Source organism: Topomyia yanbarensis, chromosome 3 (genome assembly GCF_030247195.1).
Source record: "Topomyia yanbarensis strain Yona2022 chromosome 3, ASM3024719v1, whole genome shotgun sequence".
Classification (NCBI taxonomy): domain Eukaryota; kingdom Metazoa; phylum Arthropoda; class Insecta; order Diptera; family Culicidae; genus Topomyia; species Topomyia yanbarensis.
Window position 1 is genome coordinate 207,388,725 of NC_080672.1, and position 23,706 is coordinate 207,412,430.

A 23,706-nucleotide genomic window follows, 5' to 3' on the forward strand; every position below is an offset into this window, starting at 1 on the left:
ATATATATATATATATATATATATATATATATATATATATATATATATATATATATATATATATATATATATATATATATATATATATATATATATATATATATATATATATATATATATATATATAAATTTTTTGCCCAGCTCAATTTTTTTCTCGGTTTAGTAGTCAAAAATATTCGACATGTATTTTTTTGTTTCAACATAGTAGGCGAGACTTTGGAGATTTTTTGTGTTGAATTTCACCATTTGAAAAAAAAACTACTTTTTCAATCGCTCGTACTGTTAAAACTAAAGAAGATACCAAAAAATGCCCAAGACATGAAATGTGCGCATTTTCCGCAGCTTTTGGATGAAGTATATTAATACTTACTCAACGTATTGGTTTTATGGAAAATATTGAAAAGTTTAAAGCAAATCTATTTTTTTTAAACTTGGACATGATCTTTTTTCTTTTTTTTTTTGTTGTGTAAAATAGGAAAATCATTTTTCTTGATGCCATAAAAATTTGGGAGTGGGGAATTAAATATTTACGGAGATATGAATTTTTCAATAGCGCATTGTGCGCGAATAACGTACCGCCACGCGCTTCGCTCGTACTGAGACTTGGGTTATGAAGTTTTACCCACCAGCGCGTTGTGTAAAACACACTTGCGATTAACTTTACTGTTTATTGCATTTAGATGTATGTTTAATTTCAGATTTATATTGTCTTAATCATTCAAAAGTGTCGCCAGAAGAAAAGATCTTCAGTTTTAATTTGAAGTCCACGTTCGTCTCAACATAGTGAAATGATTGTGGTCCAGGTATGGCATTTTTCGAAACAATTCTGTGGATTTTTCTCATCAGAATAAATTGGTTCGATTGGCACGTTTCCTATGTTATTCTGAGATTTGAACTTGAAACATTGCGTGACAAAGAAGCTTTCCTTGCCACATCGTACGACTCAGTTGCGGTCCACATTTGATCATCATTGATCATTTGTAAACTGGCTCGACAAATAATGTCTTCGTCGCCAGCACCTTTTCCATGGGCTGTTGTGCGAAAATGTCACTGTGTGGGGTGAATGCAGTCAGATTTTTGGTGAAAAAAATTAGTACAACGTTTCACATTTTTAAAATGTTGACGAACACCATCAGAAAAATAAATGCAAAAATTTAAGGTTTTCAAAAAGAACGGAGTTAAGAGTACGACGTAGAAACGATAGGTAACTAAACTGAAAACAAGATTTAAAAAGCGCCAGAAACTTAAAAAGCGTTCGCTCAACATTTTTGCAGAAATCCAAGAATCTCTCTTCAGCAATCATTTATCGCCAGAATACAAATATCATACTTTAATCATTTTAAAAATTATCTCATGCAACGATATTCCCAATCGTTTTATATTGTAAAATCAACTAAAAAATTGAGTATAAAACAATAATAATCTAAAACAAACATAACGCATTAGCTGTGTATGTTTTCCTTTAGGGGGCCGTCTGATGTAAAGTGCTTAAACCAAAAGTGATTTTGGTTTACGATTCTGAAGGTAAAGCAGCAATGAACCTCTTTTGTAATGTTAGGGTTTATTTATACATTCATTATGTACGAGAAAAAATTGCAGTCGCACAGAACCACACAAGCGTTCCAAGAGTAGACGTCCAACCATTTCCACGCCGAGGAGCGCTACGGCGAATATGATAACTCTTGATAAAATTGACTGAAACATGAAATTCAATAAGATTTTTAAAACTTGGACTATTATTTACTCGTTGAACAAAAAAAAATTATAAAATGGTTTGAATTTTGTAATATGGAATAGCCTTATAAAATCCGAAAAATCTGATATTTTTATGTAAAATTCACTTACTTTTCTTAAAAATAATGAGAGAATTTTTTTATTCAGTTTTCCGTGGTTCATCGACTGGCTACACATATTATGCATCCTCATAAAAAATCAAGTCAATCCGTTGAATAATTATTATTGTTTATTTTTATTTATTTCTAATTAATAATGAAGTTAATTGCAAGTGTGTTTTACACAACGCGGTAGTGTGTAAAATCTCATACAGTCAAACCTGAGTACGAGCGAAGCGCGTGGCGGTACGTTTTTCGCGCGCAAGGCGCGATTGAAAAATTCATATCTTCGTAAGTATTTAATTGCCCACTCCCAAATTTTCATGACATCAAGAAAAATGTTTTTCCTATTTCATACAATAAAAAAAGAAAAAAAATCATGTCCAAGTTTGAAAAAATAGATATGTTTAAAACTTTTCAATATTTTCCACGTTGAGTAAGTATTAATATACTTCATACGAAAGCCATGAAAAAGGCGCACATTTCATGCTTTGGACACTTTGTGGTACCTTCTTTACTTTTGACAGTACTAGCGATTGAAAAAAGTAGGTTTTTTTTTTTCAAATGGTGAAATTAAACAAAAAATCTCGAAAGTCTCGCCTACTATGTAGAAATAAAAAAATACGTGTCGAATATTTTTGACTACTAAACCGAGAAAAAAATTGATCTGGGCTAAAAAAAAATTGTGGCGAATTTTGCGTGGAATGCCCTATATGTATATTAGGGTGGGACAAAAATTAGATTCCAGCTCCGAGCAACTTTTCAGGTGCCATTTAAGGCCTAGAACAACTGTGCAAATTCTTAGCTCGATCGGTGAAACTATGTTTTTGCGCCCACTGTTTAAAGTTTACATGTGATTTTGCATGGGAAAATTAACTTTTACAAAATAATTCCTCCAGGAGTCGCCCATGACTTCCTAAAAATAAATCATTATATGGCTTTTATAGAAAATTTAACAAAGAAATAAACTCTCGAAAACCACGAAATGACCTGACGCTTAAGAAAAAGTTATTAAGCAGAAACCGATTGATGCTCTGAATATTCATTTTTTCTAGCACCACTGCTGTTGGTTTAAGCTTAATCAGGGTATAAGAGTTTTCACTGGGACTGATTGGGAACATGAACTTTTTCAATTTTGAAAAGTGGGAAAACAGCGGATTTTTTTCTTTGTTTCTAATAAAATTTATATTCTTTATAATATATGAGTCAACGCCAAAATATGACCCTAGCCCCTGTTTATTAAAGTATAGGATATTTCAGTCGGAAGAATTCGAATCACCAATGTTTTGTTTCCACGCGCAACTTGTAATCAGCCAAGCAGAATTAAAAAAATCTCCACCTTTGTCAGTTAACAGTGTTGCCAAGTAGGGTAGTGAGCGACAAATCCGACCTAGTAAATGGTTTTGGCTGTAAATTGCTCATTGTACATCTGATGAAGGCGTTCTATAAACCAAATCAAAGGTTAGACTTCTGGACAACTTTTTATGTATAGCATTTTATTCTAACCTTATAAAAATTTTGAGATACCAGCGTTTTACGAAAAAGTTCATTTTTGCTGTTTTAAAAAATGGTGGGGTAAACACGACCGCCTAAGTTTTTGATTAATTTAGTACAGATATTACCCAAATTGTATGGTTTTTCAATGATAAATCAATGAATGTTATGTTATTGAATTGTAATATGAAGAAAATGGAATTCAATGTCAATCTTAAATTGTCAAAATCAGGAGCAATAGCACGTAAAAATATTCCCGTTTGATCATTCATCTATGCACTTTGTAGGACTTTATTCAAAGAATTTAAATCCACTCACATTTTTTATGCAATCACTTTAACAATCAGAAATATCCTGTAGTAAATGATGCACAAAAATCAAATCAAAAACACACTTTTTGTCGTTTGAGTATCTGATTGTAGACTAATAAAATGCTGTCATACCACCATTACGATTATTTTGGATGCTCTACACGACAACATTGATATTAGTTCGCGTAGTGCTTCCGACTTTCGATAACAGAGGAGGGTCGGGTTTACCCAATGATCGGATTTTTCCCACCTTACCCTATAATGCCCTTGGTAACAGTTTTTGGAAATTTGAAATTCGGCCAGTTTTTTCAGTCAAATACTCCTATGTGTTGATGTTGCAGTGCAAAATGTTATATTTTCCTTGCCTTTTAGTTCAGTAAATTAAATGTTTTTTAACCTGGAGTAGAAAAACTTAAACTGGACCGAATGGCGTTTACGTCACCTTGTTTTTTGCGTTATAAAAGGCCAATTCGGATAATTTTTTCAAAGCAATTTCACTGCAAGATGCGGATTATGTTTAGCGAGCTCAGAAGCATAAAAAAATAAAACAAAAGCCCGGCTTACGTCATTTTTTCAAACATAGGTAGATTTTTTCTAGATTATAGAGGTTTTAACCTTAAGGTCATTCGCCTCTTCGGGTTAGAAAAAATCTCATAGAAAAATATCTAACCTTATGTGCAGGGTCGGGACTCAAACCCAGGTGAGCTGCGTACATGGCAAACGATTTATCAACTACGCTATGCCCACCCACAATAGTAGATGAGTTATAGTAATGTGACTGTAAGTTGGTATAGACCTGTGGAAATTTTACTTACATTGTAGGGGAGACCGAGGAGGGTTGAAACAATTTTTTTTTGTTTTTGTTAGATAAATCGACATAAACTGCCATTCGATGATTTCTTATTTTGAAATTTCTTACTTCTGTTCATGCTTTATCAAATGACATCAGAATAATTGGTACAAATCAATAACAAAGCATCAATATATTGATTTTTGTAACAGTGTTCTCTTTGTTTCAACTCTCCTCATACCGAGGTAAGTTGAAACAGCAATGAATATGAGTTGAAACAAGTAACCAATTACATTAAATATTATCGAAACGCTTTCTGAAGCATCAAACACTACAATTGTGTCATTTTGAATCGTTCACACTAAGATAATTCCTTAAAATGACAAGCATTCTTATCATTATTTCTCACAGTGTATTCTATGTATAAACTGACGCTTGTTTTGAAAATTAATGTTAGATTTTAGTTCCAAAGGAGCAATTTTTGCACTTATCCCAACAGTAATAACGGTAAGATACTTTACCTAACCACTGTAAAATCAAGAAATTTGCTACCCGTTTTCCATATATTTAGTTATGTAATATTTTTCAACCACTTCCCCTCGAACATTCTACATTCATTAAAATGGTTGATATGACCAGTGGTACTTTTACAACGTTGATCATTGTTGGCAATGCAGAACAGAAGAATCTTGATTATTATTATTTGTTCAGGGCGTTAATGTGATTATAACAATACCATAAGACTAGAAGTTCATCATCGAAGAGAGTTGAAACAAAGTGTTTCAACTCTCCTAGATCGAGAAGTAAGGCTTGATCCACAATTTATAATTTATACATCGCAATGACAGAAAGAAATGCATACGATTCATAAATGTAGACTCGTAGATTACATAATAGTAATATTTTCATGATCGAACATCACTTAATATCCTATTTATACCAATTTGAAGAAAATAACGAAAACTTACCTTTGCTCATTGTTGTGTGTTTACCGTAAATACTCATCCACTCATTTAACGTAGTTGGCGTGTATTGGAGGGTTTGTGGGCACGATATAAGTAAAACAAATGCATTACTGTTTCATCCCTAACGGTACTGTTTCACTAGTAATGGGCACTGATTCAACTCTCCTCTGTTTCAAATCTCCTCGGTTTCCCCTACGTTATGCTCATTATAATAGCACCCACATACTGAGCATCTATGTAGGTTTTGGGGATATACAATACAGCCGTAGAGGCAATTTGTGGACGCGTGTATCGCTGTGTTAATAAATCTCAACTAACACAAAAGTTAGGCAACAACATTTTATAAAGCGAAGAACATCTATAAAAACTAAACTAAAAACAAATACAAACAATTGCAATAATACTTCGACCTATTTGCATGATTGAGTAATAAACAGAACAAATGTTATTCAATTAATTTAAGTCATAATAAACGAGATAATAAAATAATGGATTGAATATTAGTAATCTTCTAGCAATGCCGAAAGTGCATCTTCTAGAATAATTAGATTTTTAGATGATAACTCGGTGATAGTGTAAATATATAACACGCATAGATAAAAATATTTTTAAGACGCCAATTATGATATAACTAACGATATAAATACTGAGTACAAAAGTAAGCTATTGTACAAAATACAATTCATGTAAAACGAAATGTTTTCATACTTTGATCACAGTCTAATATTGGCCCGACCCATAAAACCCCAACTAGTCATACAATCCCTCAGCTATATTTTATTGTGGTTTTCAATTTCTCAATGAACCGTTCTACGTTTTTCACATATTCAGTAGTAATTTCTAATAACTGTCTCACAAGTACGGATCCTTTGCTCTGCTATTATATTCTATGTTGTGTTAGCATATATACAGACGGACTATTGCAAAATTAAAGAAATCAACTCATCTTCAACTACCGATAATGTTGAAAATCAAACGCAACAATAAAAAAGACTAGTGTTTCAAATATAAAAATGAATTTACATCCTATATTCAACCATTTTGATCGTGCCGTGAACCCGAGCAGAGTCTGACAACAAATTGAAAACTTGATGTTGTGATATTCGGCAAATGATTACTCAGGTTGTTGTCGTTTTGGTCGTTTTAACGGTTAAAAGATCAAAATGGAGAGCAGCAAAATTGTCCTATGGCATCAAACAGAAAACTAATTCTGCTATCAGTGAGAGTAAATAGAAACCTCATCAAGATGTTGACATTTTTTTTGATGACAAAATATGTATTCACTTTGATGTTTCACCAAAGAAATATAAACATAGAAAATTCTTCTAAGAAAGAAGGACAGCAAAATGAGATCAAAATTTGATGTCATATTTAAAAAATCTAAAACTGATAGCAAAATAAGATTTCAATTTGATGCTATTATCAAAATATGATTTCTACTTGTTGTAATTTTAATGTTCGATTTTGCGCGGGAAGATAACCCAGATGCATGAAAAACCGATCTACATATCATATCATACAGTTCAACCTAAAACCATGATTTTCTTTGAGTACCGTCATCTGGGGTTACGCAAAAAAAATCTTTTAGATTACACTTAATAGCTACGATCAACCTACTTCATATTTGAAATTGTTTGAAGTTTTACGTATGGTAAAAACTGGTAGAAATACACGTTTGGCATATAAAGTATGTACTAAAGATTGTCACCCCCAAAAAGGCCCTTTTTACGCAAAATAGTTAAGGAGTTACATACCTTTTACATTTCTTATAAAAGAAATTTATAGAATTCGCCCAAACTTTCAAGATTTTTTCCGAGGCCCGGAGGGCCGAGTCTTATATACCAATCGACTCAGCTCGACGATTTGGGACAGTGTCTGTGTGTGTGTCTGTGTGTGTATGTAAAGGACAAACTCTCATTCGTGTTTCTCAGCAATGGCTGAACCGATCTTATCCAAACCAATTTTAAAAGAAAGACCTATCGAACAGTAAGAACGCTATTAATTTCTTTTTGATTCTGATGTTTATCTTATGAATGTTTGAATGTTTATGTTATGAATGTTTGAATGTGCAAAAATGGCGTTTTTTGCAGTTTTTTAAAATATCTGTCGAAATTGACAACACAGATTAACACTTTATATATTTTTAGGCAGCTTATACGAATACCTTTCGAACAAGCTATAGATTGTTGAAATCGGACTATTATCACAAGAGATATTTAACATTAAATGCGGACGAAAGATTTTTATCATTTCCCATTGCCAGAAATATGACCAAAAACATGTAATCTATTATTAACGCCAAAACGGCTTATTAACGGCTTAGGTTTCTTTTGGTATTGTGCTTTTGCTGATTAATCCCCCTATGAGCGAGATATTTTCACAAATTTTCTTGGAAGTGATTATATCGAAATGATGCCTTCAGCAAATTTTGTAGCTCTTACTTTTACGAATAACTTTACTGAAGATATCAAATATCTATTCTGAATACTTTAAAAGTTATGGCTTGTTGTTTGTGGATTACTCTTTGTCGCCTATTTATTGTTCATTACTATATCCATTGAAATAAGCTAAACATTATTTCGACAAAACGAATTTTGTATTTCATTTTTCTATCTAGAACCGCTAGAAATAATCACCGAACACTTCCAAGTTGTCTGGAAAGAACTTGATAACTTCCATTGGTCGACAGCCATTTTGGTGCAGGGTTGCGATAGTAGTTTTTAGGGTAAATCGGATGCGCTGAGTTCAAAAATGGCCATAGTTTTCACCGCCGTGCTCCTGTTTTTGAGATTTCTCCATTAATTTGTTATTTTTTACTAGTCAGTGTTAAATTTTTTTTCTAAATTTTTCGAATTTACAAACTGTATCAAATCTGTTATTAAAAGGTACTACAAACATCTGACAAATATTTGGATATCTGGAAAGGTATATTGAATACTGCCAAATTCGAAAAAACCATGAGTAAACAAAAATAAAACGCCCCTTTTTACGAAAATTTGACATTTTGCAAAATTCAAAATGCTGCCATTTCAAAAGTTCTCAACGGATTTCTATCAAAGATAGCTTTATTAGTAGCTGTAAGCCTCTTCTTTCAAAAAAAAGTTCAAGCTAAACAGATGAAAATTGTCAGAGTTCTGATCAATTTACATAATTGAAGAAAATCTTCAAAATCAACTCTTTTTGGTATTACTACAGACACGACAAAAACTTCGGAAAATCTATTGAAAATAAATTTCTTTTTATAGAATTCGTTGCTCTGGATATAAATTAAAAGTCAAAGAAGTTTTATGACCACATTTAACATAACCTTAAATATTTTTTTTTGTGATAGACAGCAATTTTTGCACCTCACTCTATTACGATCGAAGGCTTTTGGCAGTTCAGATCTATAGTTCTTGATGTTTCATTTGTTATACCGTTTGAGTTTGTTGCCTGCATATTTCTTGGGATGTGCGAGAAGTAAATACGAACAGGTATTTATATATTGCATTTATCCAGTACTTTATGCCTAGCTCACCGAAACAGAATTGATTCAATGAGAAATATGGCGTCTTCACGGAGACAGCGTAAGAATGATCCAAATCCGCCGACAGTGTTTCAAACAGAAATATATGCCATTCTAGAATGCACTTACGTATGTCTGAAAAGAAAATAACGGTACCCAAATATCTGCATTTTCTTAGATAGTCAGGCTGCGCTCAACGCATTAAGGGTTCCACAATTGGCGGAGAAAACCCATGTTAATTTATACTGGTTTCCAGGACATAGTGACGTTGCAGGGAACGAAAAAGCCGATGAGCTAGCAAGAAGAGGGTCTTCCACTAATTTTATCGACCCAGAACCATTCTGTGGGTTCTCATCGAGTGCCCTCAAAATGGAATTGAAAAGTGGGAAATCACAGCTATAAAGAACAATTATAGCGGTAAGCTTGAAGCTATTTGGAACCGCCGCACGGTACTATCTTTGATTTTAGGCCTGAGTTTAGTCCGGTCTAACACGTTAGTACCTGTCATTGCAGACATGGCTGCATCCTGAAGCCAAATGAAAACAGGGTAAAGGGGCGCCATATTCCTCTTGCATACATCTCAATAATTTGAATCAACTTTTCGACCTTTATGTGCAATATTATGGCCCATGTTGCACACAAACCATATGAGGGCAAGTAAGCAAGTTTTATCCCGTACGAAAAACAGGTATAATTGAGTTTTAAATGTCATTTTTTTGATATTTTTTATCGTCCTATCCATAAGGTGCTGCACGCTCATTTGAAAATGCCATGTCGAAGAGTTATATTACAGGTTAGCAGAAGTCGAATCATTTTGAAACTGACCGTAGAACGAAATTTTATAATTGGGTGCAGAGCTGCATTAAATAAAAATTGTTTTCGTTTGTTAGTTTACTTATGGCTATCAAAATGACTGAAGCTGTTTAATTTACCCACATTTTTTTAGTTAGTTTAACTAGATGAAAAGAAAAGAATATATAATCACAATGTGTACCCTTTTCTACTTCTTCTACTCTTCTCACAAAGAACACAATAAGCAAGTGAATGTTTTCTTATATTTTTACTGCTTTCGAAAGAATCCAAACTAAGATTAAATAAAAGATTTCAAATAAAGCCATGCCATACAACCTAAGTAACACTATGACGGCAAACAATCTGATAGAACAGAAATGCACAGGGTTTGAAAGAAGTTGTGAAAGTTGAGACTGGGCAAATGACTTGAAAAAATGACACAAAAAGTCGAATGTGGAAGAATCGCCTAAATCGGAACTTAAGGGGGTTGTGTAAAGTATTATCGGCAAAAAATTGGATTCCTTAATCTTTTTTCGATGCAAAGATTATTTATCTATTCAGTCAGGTGCCACGTCGAAAACTGGTTTTGCGGTGTACACCATAACTCAAAATCTGCTGGACCAATCGTTGATACATTTGCATAGTTGTTTTTAACATCACTCCACAAGTAACTAATGGAGCTTTTATTTCTTGGTTGATTTTCGAACTTTTCGTAGCCCTTTGAAGCCAAAGTCCGATTAATGCTAAAAAATGATGAAAATGCTATTGAAAAAATAAGAATATCAAGCATTTTGCGAAAACCTTTTGTAGTTATCTGGGCAATGATGTAAAGAAGAAAAACTGTGCAAAATTCAGTACGATTGGTCCAGGAAATTTTGAGTTACGGTTTACACCGCATTTTGTCGAGGTGCCTCCTGAAGATTCACTGTCTGCATCAAGTGTCAGGTTCAATTTGTTAACCCTTAAAGGCGCAAAGCAATTTTTTTCAAATTTTCTGAAAATTGTTTCTCAGCATTACTACGTTACTCTGAAAATTTTAAGATGGTTTTCGCAATGTTGTTTTAAAACAACATTGCGCATTCAAGGGTTAAGTTATATCTGTCAATTGATTATCAGACAGATTGCAGACTATAGGAAATAATTAATTGTAATTTATTATTTTGTAACCGGGATTTGAAGTTTTCTCAATTTTCGCACAACGTCGCAAAATCTCGTTGAATTGAACGTTTTAGCAATCCAAGATGTTGAAAGCTCAGCAATTTGGATTTAACCCATTTGACAGATTTACTTCGTTGAAAATCAGTTTTTGAAGTTGTCAAATTCTCAGCTCAATTACTGAACTTTTGGTATTTCAGGATTGATTAGGTAATCGTGCTGATAATTTGAATTACTTAATTTTCAGCAAATGAGGTCTGCCAAATTCTATATTCATGGTTAGTGGAGTAGTTGGGTAGGATGGTATAATAAGCCCCACCAGGCTAAAATGTCAGATTTCTTTTCCAATGGCCACATAATTATCTGAAGCAAATAAATAATTGTTTTTGGCTTTTTCATGTGCAGCAGAACAGCAACTAATACAAACGTTTCCCAAAAAGGTAAGCTTCCATTATTGTTCTTAAGCATTTGATTTAATTTGAAATAGTCAGATTTGGCTGAACTGTCTGACTACTAAATATAATGTTAGTGAAGCTTTTTCTATCCTTGGAGTGGCTAAAGACTAACAATACAACTTTATAACGTTCACGATAGTATGCACCATTATTAACAAAATAGTGAAATAACGTTGTAAACCATGTTCACACTACAGAGTTAAAACATGTTATAATAATTAGCAACAAGAAAAATGTCATCGAGATAGCGTTAAAACACGTTTTTACTTGTTGTGTGAACGTAGTATTAGCCACTTGAATCTTAAATAATTCTAATGTTACTTTGTTTAAGCTAAATCAAGGATTCCAAAATTATTTTAACTAAATATAAATACGTCAGACTATTAAATGGCATAAACAGTGAATTTTCTTTTACCCTCATTGTACGGTTTTTAACATTGCCGTGTACTGCCGATCGGAACGCAGTAATGCAAATGGCAGCATCATGTTACCGGAAAAAGACAAAAATATCACATGCTCCTCTTGCGCATACTTCGTTATTTTCAATCCTCTTTTCGGCTTTCTTCTGGATGAATATGACTCTCTTTGCTCGCAATAAAAATGGCAATAAATAAGCCAGTTTTAACAGGTAGGAAAGACAATCACCGTCGAACTATATTTACCTGTACTTTTGATTTCTCTGTTCTGTCCATCTCTCTACACGCTTGATTCCAATTGCTCATCGAAGAGTTACAGGAGAGCATTTGGATAAATCGAATCGATTATCTCATATTCAGATCAAAGTTTTTTTTGCGAGTTCGAATCAAAACTGCAATAAGAATTGTTTTGATTCTTTTTTTTACATATCGCTGTGAGAATAAGTGGGATTATTTTATTCCTTAATATAAATCAATAACATGTTATCACGACTTATTACCCATATATCTGTCGTATGTCACATTAAAGAAAGTGAATAACGAAAAAAAGTTTATTTTTCATTGGATAGATCCAAATAAATGACAATCGGATGTAGATCGTAAAATGCACTATTTTATAAATTTCCTTATTTTCACTACCAGTTCACAAATTGAATCAGAATGTTAACTGCTTACAAAGTAACTCTATAAATACCCTAAGCAAATATTAAATAAAAGATTTTAAATATACGCATTTTTCCTATATGAATAAACTCACATAAAACATCCAAATAAAAATATTTTATAATTGATTGCGAACGCAACGGCGTTCGTAAAAATATATTACTAGGATGCTCAAAACTTTCATTTCTGTTTATTTATAAAATCGTAGAATCGTTGTTAGCAAATAAAATCGTTCCAATCTGCATTGATGCATTACAGAAATATGCAATCAACAATATGAAATATAACACTTGTGATCATTCTGTCAAAGTTTATTTTTTTGTTTGACCTTTGTTTACTTTTTATTTAAGCTTCGCTGAAAAAAAAACTTGCACAATTTTAATTCGCGGAGTGTGATCCAACTTTTATTTGTAATTGATATTTATTCCAAACTTGTGAAAATTAGCTTGAAACGAATATAAATATTCTCCCCCCGTGTCGACAGGTATCGTGTTCAGTTATAATGATATTCACAGTTAATTTTGAATTCAAATTGAAATATTTCAACCAATTTTTTAATCAAAGTTTAACATAACTATCATGGCACCAGTTACAAACGATGGTTCAACCCAAAGGGATTATAACTACTAGAGGTCGCATGTCGCTGTTAACATTGAAAATTTATCATCTCGCTCTTACATATGCTAGGCCCATTAGTTTTACACATATTGCCCGGGTTTAAACCTGTCAAAATAATGGGATACAATATGCTAGAGCGAGACCCCATGTTTCAGTCCGTGAATACATGGAGACAGTAGCGCTTTGCTCCCTCTAGTAGTTATAATCTCTTTTGTTCAACCACTTCAAACTTATTTTCTTTTGTGCATTAAATATTATGTCACTACAAAAAGCTGTACATTATCGGCCAACTATAAACTATCCACCAAGTTAAAGTTTTAAGTTCAGAAACATTTCAATTACATGGTGACAAAATTGTTCTCACACGCTATGGAACGAGACATATGACGAAGAAAAGCTATTTTACTGCAAGAAAATATCGGAATGAAAAACAATTCTCCATGTTGTTTAATTTACTCATTTTCTTAACATGAATTTGTTGTTTTTTAACATTGTCGTGTATCGCAGATCAGAACGCTGCCATATAAATGACAGCATCGTTGGGTTAAAGCTTACAAAATAGTTTAGGCCGGTTTAAAAGTTAGTCCGGTTTAAATATAGTTAGTACGCGTTTGAGCTTACGGCTATTAGAGTATCACACCTGGGCTACGACAATCAAAGAAATTTATCTCACCCAACGAGAAAAAAAAGTCTGGAGTTGCTTAGACTAAACAAAAAATTAAAGGGTTGTGTACAGGACACGACCACGGTGACATTAAAAATGTAGCTTTTTTCAAGAGCGTGCAAATGAATTTTATCTATCACACATATCGACTCACGTTCTTGTTCACTCGCCTGTTTTCATATGTTACAATTTGCTATATACCCTCCCCATCAAAACATAATTTATTGAAGGTCTTTTAACGGTAATCTATTAATTAATCAAGTATCTCACTAGGTGATTGGCATTATTTGGCTGATCCATCTAGTAAAAATAGGCTGGTCTGTCCAGAAAATATATTCAAAAGAAAAGTTCCATATTGAAAGCTGTGATGAGGAAGCCCACGCTCGCCAACGGAAATATACAGATTCTCCATGAAATAGGAAATTTCATTTTCCATTTAAATTTTCAATAATGTACTAATGAACTTAAGTAAACAATATTAAGTTTAAGTATTTCTTGATCGATTAGTGGTGGAAAAATGAAATTATTTGATAAATTACATTGTTATGCAACGTTCGCACTACCAGTTAAAACAGGTTTTTATGCTATCTTGGTGACATTTTTCTTGTTGCTAATTATTAAAACGTGTTATAACTCTGTAGTGTAAACATTGTATTATTAAACCAATTCTGCAGCGTTTTATGTTATATAGGTGTTTTATGTGATAATAGGACTGACATAATTATATCTTCAGTACAGCGGTTTGTTTCATAATTTAAAACATATTTATTTTAAAATTTAAATTAGTATACCCAACCGTTCTATTTGTTGTATACTTTAAAAGGCAATTAGAACTGTGTTTTAAATACATAGGGTAGGACAGATATTCTGACTGGATAAACTGGGAAAACAATTTTAAGTCCAGTAACGCTTAAGACATGGCTTGAATTTGAATCGAAAAAGAACACCCGCTTCAACTGCTGCTGGGACGGTAAGTTCTGTTTTAAAATTTTCCGTTGCGTGCAGTACGAAACAAAAGTGTTTGAAATTAGAAAACAAAAAGTTCTGCTGGGAATGTAATTGTTTCCGATGCAATTACACTCAGATTTTTCACGCAGGGGATATTGGCCGTGTAAATGAAAACCGCGTCAATTTCAAAAAAAACGCGTTTATGAAAACCGCGTAAATTTCAAAATCCGCGTAAAAAACCTGAGTGTACCCTCCTGTATAAAATACTACGCTGCTGAACAGTGCAATAACTACAGAAGCACGTTGTCAGATGCCTTACTGATAAAAAACATATAACCGAAATATGAAACATGAAAACCAATAGGCTCTTTACCCTACGCAGCTACAAAGCGCCGTAAACATGGATTAACAAGTTACAACGCACACGCATGCATAAAAATAAATATATTTTTTTCAAACGCAACACTCTTAAGCAGCACACACCGTATTGAATTAAATCCAAACCACCCCGCCCACCCACTTTGCAAATCATTCTGTGACACCATGCTGGTACCCGACAAATCCGCACACGGCCACCGCTGCCGAAAATGCATAGCGTCTACCGCTTATTATAGTGTCCAGACGCTGCAGCCATGATCTTTCCCGTTCGACATAAGAACAAAAACTGATTCAAACGGGTACGCGTCACCTCTATTTATAAACTAACCGTATATGGTTTAGTCACTTAGGTGCGAGTGTGTGCAAATGCCAACGTTACCGAAAATCGATAGCGCTTATTGCATCGCCCGGAGACGACGTTGCTCGTGTGGGATAAGAGCAACAACTGATTTAAACGGACATGCGTTGCTTCTATTTATGACTTTTCGTGTTTCATTGAGCAACTAAGCTGCCCTCTTTTGACGGCTGTGTCTGAGAAATCTGCCTCACGAATGTTATTTTTCCCGTTTTTTGTGAACTTTTTAATTTTACCAATTTCCAAAAGTCTACTTTTATTGGGGAGATATTAAATTATTACCAATATTTAAGTTAGGTGTTTCTGAATCGGTTGGTGTATGAATGATTAAAATCCATCTAGTAATATCGGAGTTATAAGCGTGCAAACCTTACATAGTTTCGTTACATGGGAGATAGTTTAGATTTTAGAATGACACCTAGCCCCAGATAGTGGAGTAAGACATTTTTAATGTCAAAAGAACTATGTGTCATGACAGGACTACTTACCAGACACTGTCCGAGTAAATATCATCTTAAAAAAATGGTAAGCTTACTAACGATACATGCCGCGTCTGCGGATCTGAAAGTGAAACATCAGAGCATCTGCTCTGTGAATGCTTTGCATTGATTCAACGCAGACTAAGAGTCCTCGGTAAAAAAAACATTGAAGCCTTTTGATATTTGGATTGTAAATCCCAAGCAGGTAATAAACTTCATACGAAGTGGTGTGCCCAACTGGAAAGAGTGTGTATCTCAATAATGGCAATCACTCATGAATAGTGATATGTCATAGTAGATAGTACACTTAGATTAAAGAAGGGGCATACCAGAATAGATCTAAATACTGGTCGCAGTGGTTCGTCTCCAATAAAAAAAAGTTTAATTTGCTATATTGATATGATATTAAAATTTTCATATATAAAATAAAATATATTCTGTGATCACTGATCGTTTCTATTCATTCGCAAACGTCATTGAACATATAATTGAGTTAGGTTATGTAAGTTGACCAAAAGTAACAAAACTATGACTTCATATTCAGATTGAGTATGCCCAAATCTATTCGCTGTCTCTTTCTAACTCTTGATCTCCGTATTTTTGTTTATAGTATAACTATTATAAAATGAAATATTTTTAGGTTATTTTGAAATGTGATAATAAAACTACTTTATGACTTTTAATTTATATCCAGAGCATCGAAGTCTATAAAAAAACATTTATTTTTAATAGATTTTCTGAAGTTTTTGTCGTGTCCGTAGTAATATCAAAAAGCGTTGATTTTAAAGATTTTCTTCAATTGGGTAAATTGATCAGAAGTCAGACGATTTCCGTCTGTTTAGCTTGAACTTTTTTTTTGTGTGAAAGAAGACGCTTACAGCTACAAATACAGCTATTGTTGATCGAAATCCACTGAGAACTTTTGAAATAGCAGCATTTTGAATTTTGCAAAATGTCAAATTTTCTTAAAAAAGGGGCATTTTATTTTGTTTGCACATGGTTTTTTCGCAATTGACAGTATTCATTATGCCTTTCCAGAATCCCAAATATTTGTTAGGTGTTTGTAGTACCTTTTAATAATAGATTTGATACAGTTTGCAAATTCGAAAAATTTAGAAAAAAATTTTAACACTGACGACAAAAAAAAATCAAATTTATGGAGAAATCTCAAAAACAGAAGCACGGCGGGAAAAACTATGGTCATTTTTGAACTCAGCGCACCCGATTTACCCTAAAAACTACTATCACAACCATGCACCAAATTTTTTTTCTGATTTTGTAGACCAGTATTATCAGTGCAAAAATGTTCATTTGTGCGAACCTGCTGACTGCAATTTTTCTAATTTATAACCATCGGATCGATCTGAAACATATCGGAAAATGAAAAGCGAAATAAATAACTCCAAGCAACGGCGTAGCCAAGAGAAGGTTTTGGGGTTTAACACCATGCAAACCACCTCCCCCCACCCCACCAAAAAAAAATATTGGATTGAAGTTGAAAATTTATTGATGCTGACTGATTTAATTCAATATTACAATAACAATTATCTGATCCGTACATTGGTAACCTGTTGTTGTAAACATCATGAGGACTTTTGATAAATTGTCGAAATAGGGTCCTGATATGTAACTGATCTATTGGTCTTGATTTCACAGTTGTCTAATAGCATCAATATCAAATTCCTACCTGAAAACATTCCAATAGAATATTCCAGAGTACTGTAATCAATCATAACCCTTAGATTTCTTTTCAAATTGAGCTCGCTTTTGTAGAGATGTACTGTAATAAGGGTCTTTATTTAATAGGAAGCGAAGTTAAAATTGATTTAATGTCTATGAAACATAGAACTGCTCACCAAAAAAATACATAACTTTCAACATTTGCTAAAAATGTTTTTGCCTTTCTCATTCACTCCAAAATTTGTCAATCTAATCCCGACCCGGAGGGCCGAGTGTCATATGCCAATCGACTCAGTTCGTCGAGATCGGAAAATGTCTGTGTGTATGTATGTGTGTGTATGTGTGTATATGGAAAAAAATGTGACCTCTGTTTCTCAGAGATGGCTGCACCGATTTGCACAAAGTTAGTCTCAAATGAAAGGTTCCAACCTTCCCATCGGCTGCTATTGATTTTTTTTATTGATTGGACTTCCGGTTCCGGAGTTACGAGTTGAAGAGTGCAATCACACAGCAAATTCCCATATCAACTGAAATGCAAATTTTTCAAAATCAAATTTGTATTTTTGATGCCAAATGACTTTAAAATGCATGAAACATTGAGATTTGATGTAAACTCAAAAAAAAATGTTTGACAAAAATTGACTTTTTTTGACTTTGCTACATTTTTGCCTTTCTCATATAGAAAGGTTATGCAATCACTCTAAAAATCGTCAATCATACCGGCCCGGTGGGAGTATGCAGTGAGGGGTTGGTACTTTAAAATTAAAACTAGTTTAAAATTTCTTAACAAGTTGTAAATTTTCGGTAGGACCCGGACCTCCCGGATCTTTCTCCATGATCCGCCGCTGGGTTCAAGCGATGTTTCAGTATCACATAGTATCTCAAGATCGTGGCTGTCGATCCATTGTATGTATGTGCAAATCGTCCTGGACATGTAATATTAATTTCCACCATTGTATTGAACATAACCAGCCATGGAATCGTAGTCTGGACAAATGAGAAAAGCACAATTGCACCACTAGGTAGATTAAAAAAGGTTTTTATTTTGGGAATGCGTCGAGTTGAGGCGAAAACGTAATATGATTAATAACGAGGATAACACTTTCCGAATGTAGAGAAAAATTCATGAAAAATGCGATTTCCATTCGCCTCTAGCAGATCCTGATCGATTTTGATGAGCATTTGATTTTTGTTGTATGACCAATTATATGTATAGGTCAAATGTTCGAAAACTGTAATTTAAGGTAAAGATAGCATCATTTTGAAACCGCCAATTTCGGAGGTTTAGTATCTTCGATGAGTTTTACAAACGTTAAACAGCGCATCATTTGATAAAATAATTTTGACGGTATATCGTCCAAGAAGTATTTATGGTGAATTTTCTCAGGTTAATATTCATGACTACAATAAAGTCTCAACAAATTCGCTAAAGACGCGAACTCTGTTACTATTTTCTGAAAAATTAATTCTGCATTATTTTAAAACTTCAAAAATTACGGTTTTGGAATTATACCGTTTGGACAGTATGATCGATTTTCACCAAACCCCCACCAAACCGAATTTCTGGCTACGCCGCTGACTTCAAGTAAGTAGAAATAAAGTCGTTCTACACTTGTTCACAAGAAACTTCTTCGAATGCTGAATATCTGTTATAATACATTGAACCCCGATTTTATCAGCCAAATATGCACATATGTTTGATGGGCTCTAGCAGACGAACAAGACTGAATTCGAGTAAATCCTTTCTTGAGCATGTTTTCCTTATCATGAAGATGGAAATATGCAAAAATAAAAAGTTCATCATAACCAGATATAGTTATCAGACTACATCAAGGGACGGGAAGAATATTTTACAGCTTCAGTTTATTATAAAGAAAAAAAAATTGCCCGATTTAGTCAATGTCCCCATTTTGTCAGCCTAAAATACACCATGAGACTGATAAAAATGGGTCTTTATTGTATGTATTATTCACTGTGTTTCACATTAATAGGTACATTTCATTTTTGGGGATTTTTTATTGCATCGAACTACAACAATTTTTAGGTAGTTTTCAAGGGGTATTTTATATACTTCTTCCAAAATTTGGCGAACCTATACCAATTCGTATACCAATTGATTGGTATCCTTAAGGGTTTGTATGTTGCAGATAGAGAAAATATTGAAATTTTCAGCTTTTTTCCTACACAATATTGCGAAAGCTTATTAAACAATTTTTCCTAATAAGTTTGTGAAAATTATAAACTATTTGAAATTTTTTAATAGTTTTATTTTTTATTTAACTGTGATTTTTTAATAAATAGTTTTTTACTTTTTTATTTCGACTATGTTAGTCACATAGTCTAGCTAATTGAATGTCGTTAAAATGTAAAAAAGAAACATTTTAACGACATTCAATTAGCTAGAGATTACTGGGTAGGGAAAGTTATGAAAATTAGAGCCATAGTACTCAAGTGAGAGCAAGGATGTGAAGTAAACAGATCGGAAAACTAGAAGTGGCAGGGTCATTAGAACAGGCTTAATATCGTACGGGCTTAATCTTTGTCTTCTGTTAATGAGGGTCGAGCTTAGGCAGTATAACTACGAATCACCCGAGTTCACTAACATGTGTCCTGATAATGATAAACGTGTCCATCGGATCGGTAAAGATGGACACGTCTGTCATTACTAGGACACATGTTAGTGAACTCGTAGTTATACTGCCTAAGCTCGACCCTCATTAACAGAAGACAAAGATTAAGCCCGTACGATATTAAGCCTTCACATCCTTGCTCTCACTTGAGTACTATGGCTCTAATTTTCATAACTTTCGCTACCCAGTAATCTCTAGCTAATTGAATGTCGTTAAAATGTTAATAAATAGTGACCATCGCTTCACAACGTAGTCTATTTTTCATGGCTTGCGGTGAGCACGATCTCTCGAATTGCTGAACTGAAAAATATGGAATAGAAATTAATTTTTAGTATTCTTAACAGATTTAACTCGCCGCGCAGATAGCTCTGAATTACACCCGCTGGTGCCCTAAGACGATTTCGCTAGATTTTCAGAGCATTGTGCACCCAGTGCATTAACGCAAGTGACGGAAGGTTATCGAAAAGATTCGTGAAAATGAAAATTCCAGTAATGATGATGATTTTCCCAAACGGTTCGTTTTCGAGAGGTTTTTATTTGTTCTTTGGCATTAGGATTAGCGATAATAATTCAAATCAAGGATACTACTGGGAAGTCACCTTTAGAAAAAGTCGATATCGAAGTAAAATGTGGAACTTTGCTGAGATAGCGTGATATCAGGAGCTGCGATTTCATTTCAACGCTTTATGTGAAAAGGGCGATACTTACAAATTTAAACATAAGGCTTTTTTTCATACATGCGAATGAGGGCTTTGAAACGCAACAAATTAACCTAAAAATTTGGATTTTACGATATTGCTTTCTTAAACTATAGCAAAAAATACAACAGGCGAAACTGTATTTTTGTTTGTTTATTTAAAGTTTCGCCCTCCACGCTTCATGCAAACAATCAGGGCGATACTTTTTTGCTAGCAGTTTAGAGGCGAAAATGTCTTTTTCGTATTATTTTAGGATTATCAAGCTGATACCAGCTGTAAATAGTAACAATGATCGCCATTGAAAAAACCCGGACGAAATCGGTGCGGTGGTGTAAAAGGGTAGTTATTATAAAAAAAACGTATGGGCGATACTTCAATGCTGATAGGTGGAACCGAAAAAGTAAACAATCGCCAAAGGGGCGATACTATCATTTTGTCAATTTCAATAGCAAAATTAAATTTTAATTTAATAATTTCAAATACTTTATGAAGTTTTGGGTTTCGATCACTGAATCATGCAATCTAGGATGTAAAAAACACAATAGTTCTTAAATTGGATATAAAACCAAGTCTGGAAATATTCACTGTTGATTCTCTTTGAATGGTGTCACTGCTGGTATCGCCCTTTTCAAGAAAAAGCGTTGATTTCTTAGCTCTCAGTCGCGTTGGAAATATGAGTAAAGTATAAACTTCAAATCGATTCAAAAAAAATTCCGATTTTTTTGGCTCAGTACAATATATAACCTCTTTAAGAAAATTCAGTTTTCCCACCACAATGCATTGATTGAGGAATTTAGATATTTTATTAACAGAGCATTAGCAATAATTCGTTTGTATGTCTATTTTATGGGCCATTTTTACGCTTTCCCATTGATTTGGTTTGAGATTTCTAGCAGCTCTCTGTACATAGGTTCATCTATGTATGGAGAACCAAAAATCCGGATACGTAATTGCATTACTACAGGGCAGTTGCATATCAAATGATATCATGTTCCGTAATCGGATTCACAAAGATCACATGAATAATACTCAGCGCGCTGAATAGTAGCCATGCGTTAATTGAGTTTGCAATGTTCAGTCAGGGCCCTGACTAGAATACTGCAATTGTCATTGGAAAAATGCAACAAATTCTTTGACATTTTCAGACTGACATCCGGCAGAAAAGTCTTTGTTTGAACGCAAGTTTGCAAGCTACGCCAATGGTTAGCATGTTCGGATGCAGCCCAAGAGCGAATCTTGTGCTTTATCCAACTTATCGGCAGTGGTAAAACTGGTTCTGGACCAACGAAGTCAGTCGCAGTACCAGCTCTAGCCAATTCGTCCGCCCTTTCATGTCCAGTAATACCGGAATAACTGGGTACCCATAGAAGGATAGCATTTGAAAAGTTAAGTTCTTCGATTTAAGTTTGACATGAGATTACTAATTTCGATCCCGAATCTGCCGAACTAAGTGCTTTTAGGGCAGCTTGACTGTCAGAGCAAAAATAGATTCTTTCACCGCAAATTCCCTGTTGAAGTTCTGATTTTACGCCACATAGAATCGCAAAGATTTCTGCTTGGAATACGGTAAGTACGGCTCGGTCCTCCAACAAAGAACAGTCAGTATAAAAAACTACGTATTCTTCAAGTTGTCGCTCCATCCAGCCAGACAGCTATTCCTCGCGAAGAGGAATTCTCACATTGAAAGTTTTAAAAGGAAAACTACATGTGAGTGTAAGGTCACTGAGAGCAATTGTATACTCATCCCATGTAACCATTTGGGGCCACAGTAGAGTGACAGGAAAAAAAATGACCCTAACGGCCCATGCCTGAGTCGATTTCTAGTCCCACCAGGACTATTTGTTCCAAATTTGAAGTAAATTGGACAAGTCTAGCTACAGGACCAACGTGCCTGAAGTTTGTATCGGATTTTTCGACAATTTACATGAAGAAAACCCACTAACTCGCATTTTCGCCGCTAGGTGGTACTGTATACATCGTATTATCACTGTAAGTGAAAAGAGGATATATAATTTAATTGCCTACAACTTTGTCGAAGACTCCTAGTAAATCTGGCTTAGTTAAAAGAAGTTATCAAAATTTTAATGAAGTAATGTCTGACTCAGTTTTGCATGGGGCCTAGCAGTGCATGGTTGTGTATCAGCACTCGATTCACACGAACTAACATTTTTGTGAAATAATCGTTAGGTTTAGGTCAATAGTATGTTCAAAAGAATTATAGCAAGTAATACGAGTCATGCTTTGGTTGGAAAATTTTAGTTCCACATTTTACCGCGCCAACACTAACTTTTCAACGGAAAGAGATAGAGATTAGGTGTCTTCCACAAAGTTGTAGAACAGGGATTTTGCAATAATTCTTTTGAACATCTCGATATTCTATCTCCTTTATATGAAAAGATAGGATTGGCGTCCTCTATGCGGTTACAGGTAGAACTAAAATTTTCTAACCAAAACATGACTCGCGTTACTTACTAAAATTCTTCTGAATACAAAATTTTAGATTGCTCAATTAAGGAGGTTTTTTACTCACTTTAAGTAAAAATTACTAGTTTTCACGAAAAATTCTGTCTTTTTGTGAGTAAAAACCCCCTTGAATGAAAAATTATTACAAATACTCAACGTAGGTGTCAGTATTTTTAACATAGGATGTGTATGAAAAGTTTGAAAGAAATCGGTTAAGTAGTTTTTGATAGGCAGGTAACACCGCAAATCATGTTTTTTCCAGAGACGTTCTACAAAAAGTTTCGTCACCGAGTCGTTTGTCGATATTTGTGAATAGAAAAATTACAGCATGTTCTTGAAATGATTTAGTATAATGTATAAAATTTTTGATCGATTCGCTTCACGCAAAGTTCCAAAAAATGCGCAAAAAGTGTTT

At 33.9% G+C, this 23,706-nt stretch overlaps 1 protein-coding gene across 2 annotated transcripts in view; it reads left to right on the plus strand.

The window, feature by feature from the left end:
* The window catches only part of LOC131689266 (uncharacterized), a 169,544-nt gene extending 145,929 nt beyond the window's left edge, over positions 1-23,615 (plus strand). For both annotated transcript variants that reach the window (XM_058974230.1, XM_058974231.1), the window contains exon 2: positions 7,483-23,615. The gene's annotated coding sequence lies outside the window, so the exon portion shown is untranslated. The remainder of the gene's footprint in view (positions 1-7,482) is intronic.
* The last annotated feature ends 91 nt before the right edge of the window (positions 23,616-23,706 follow it).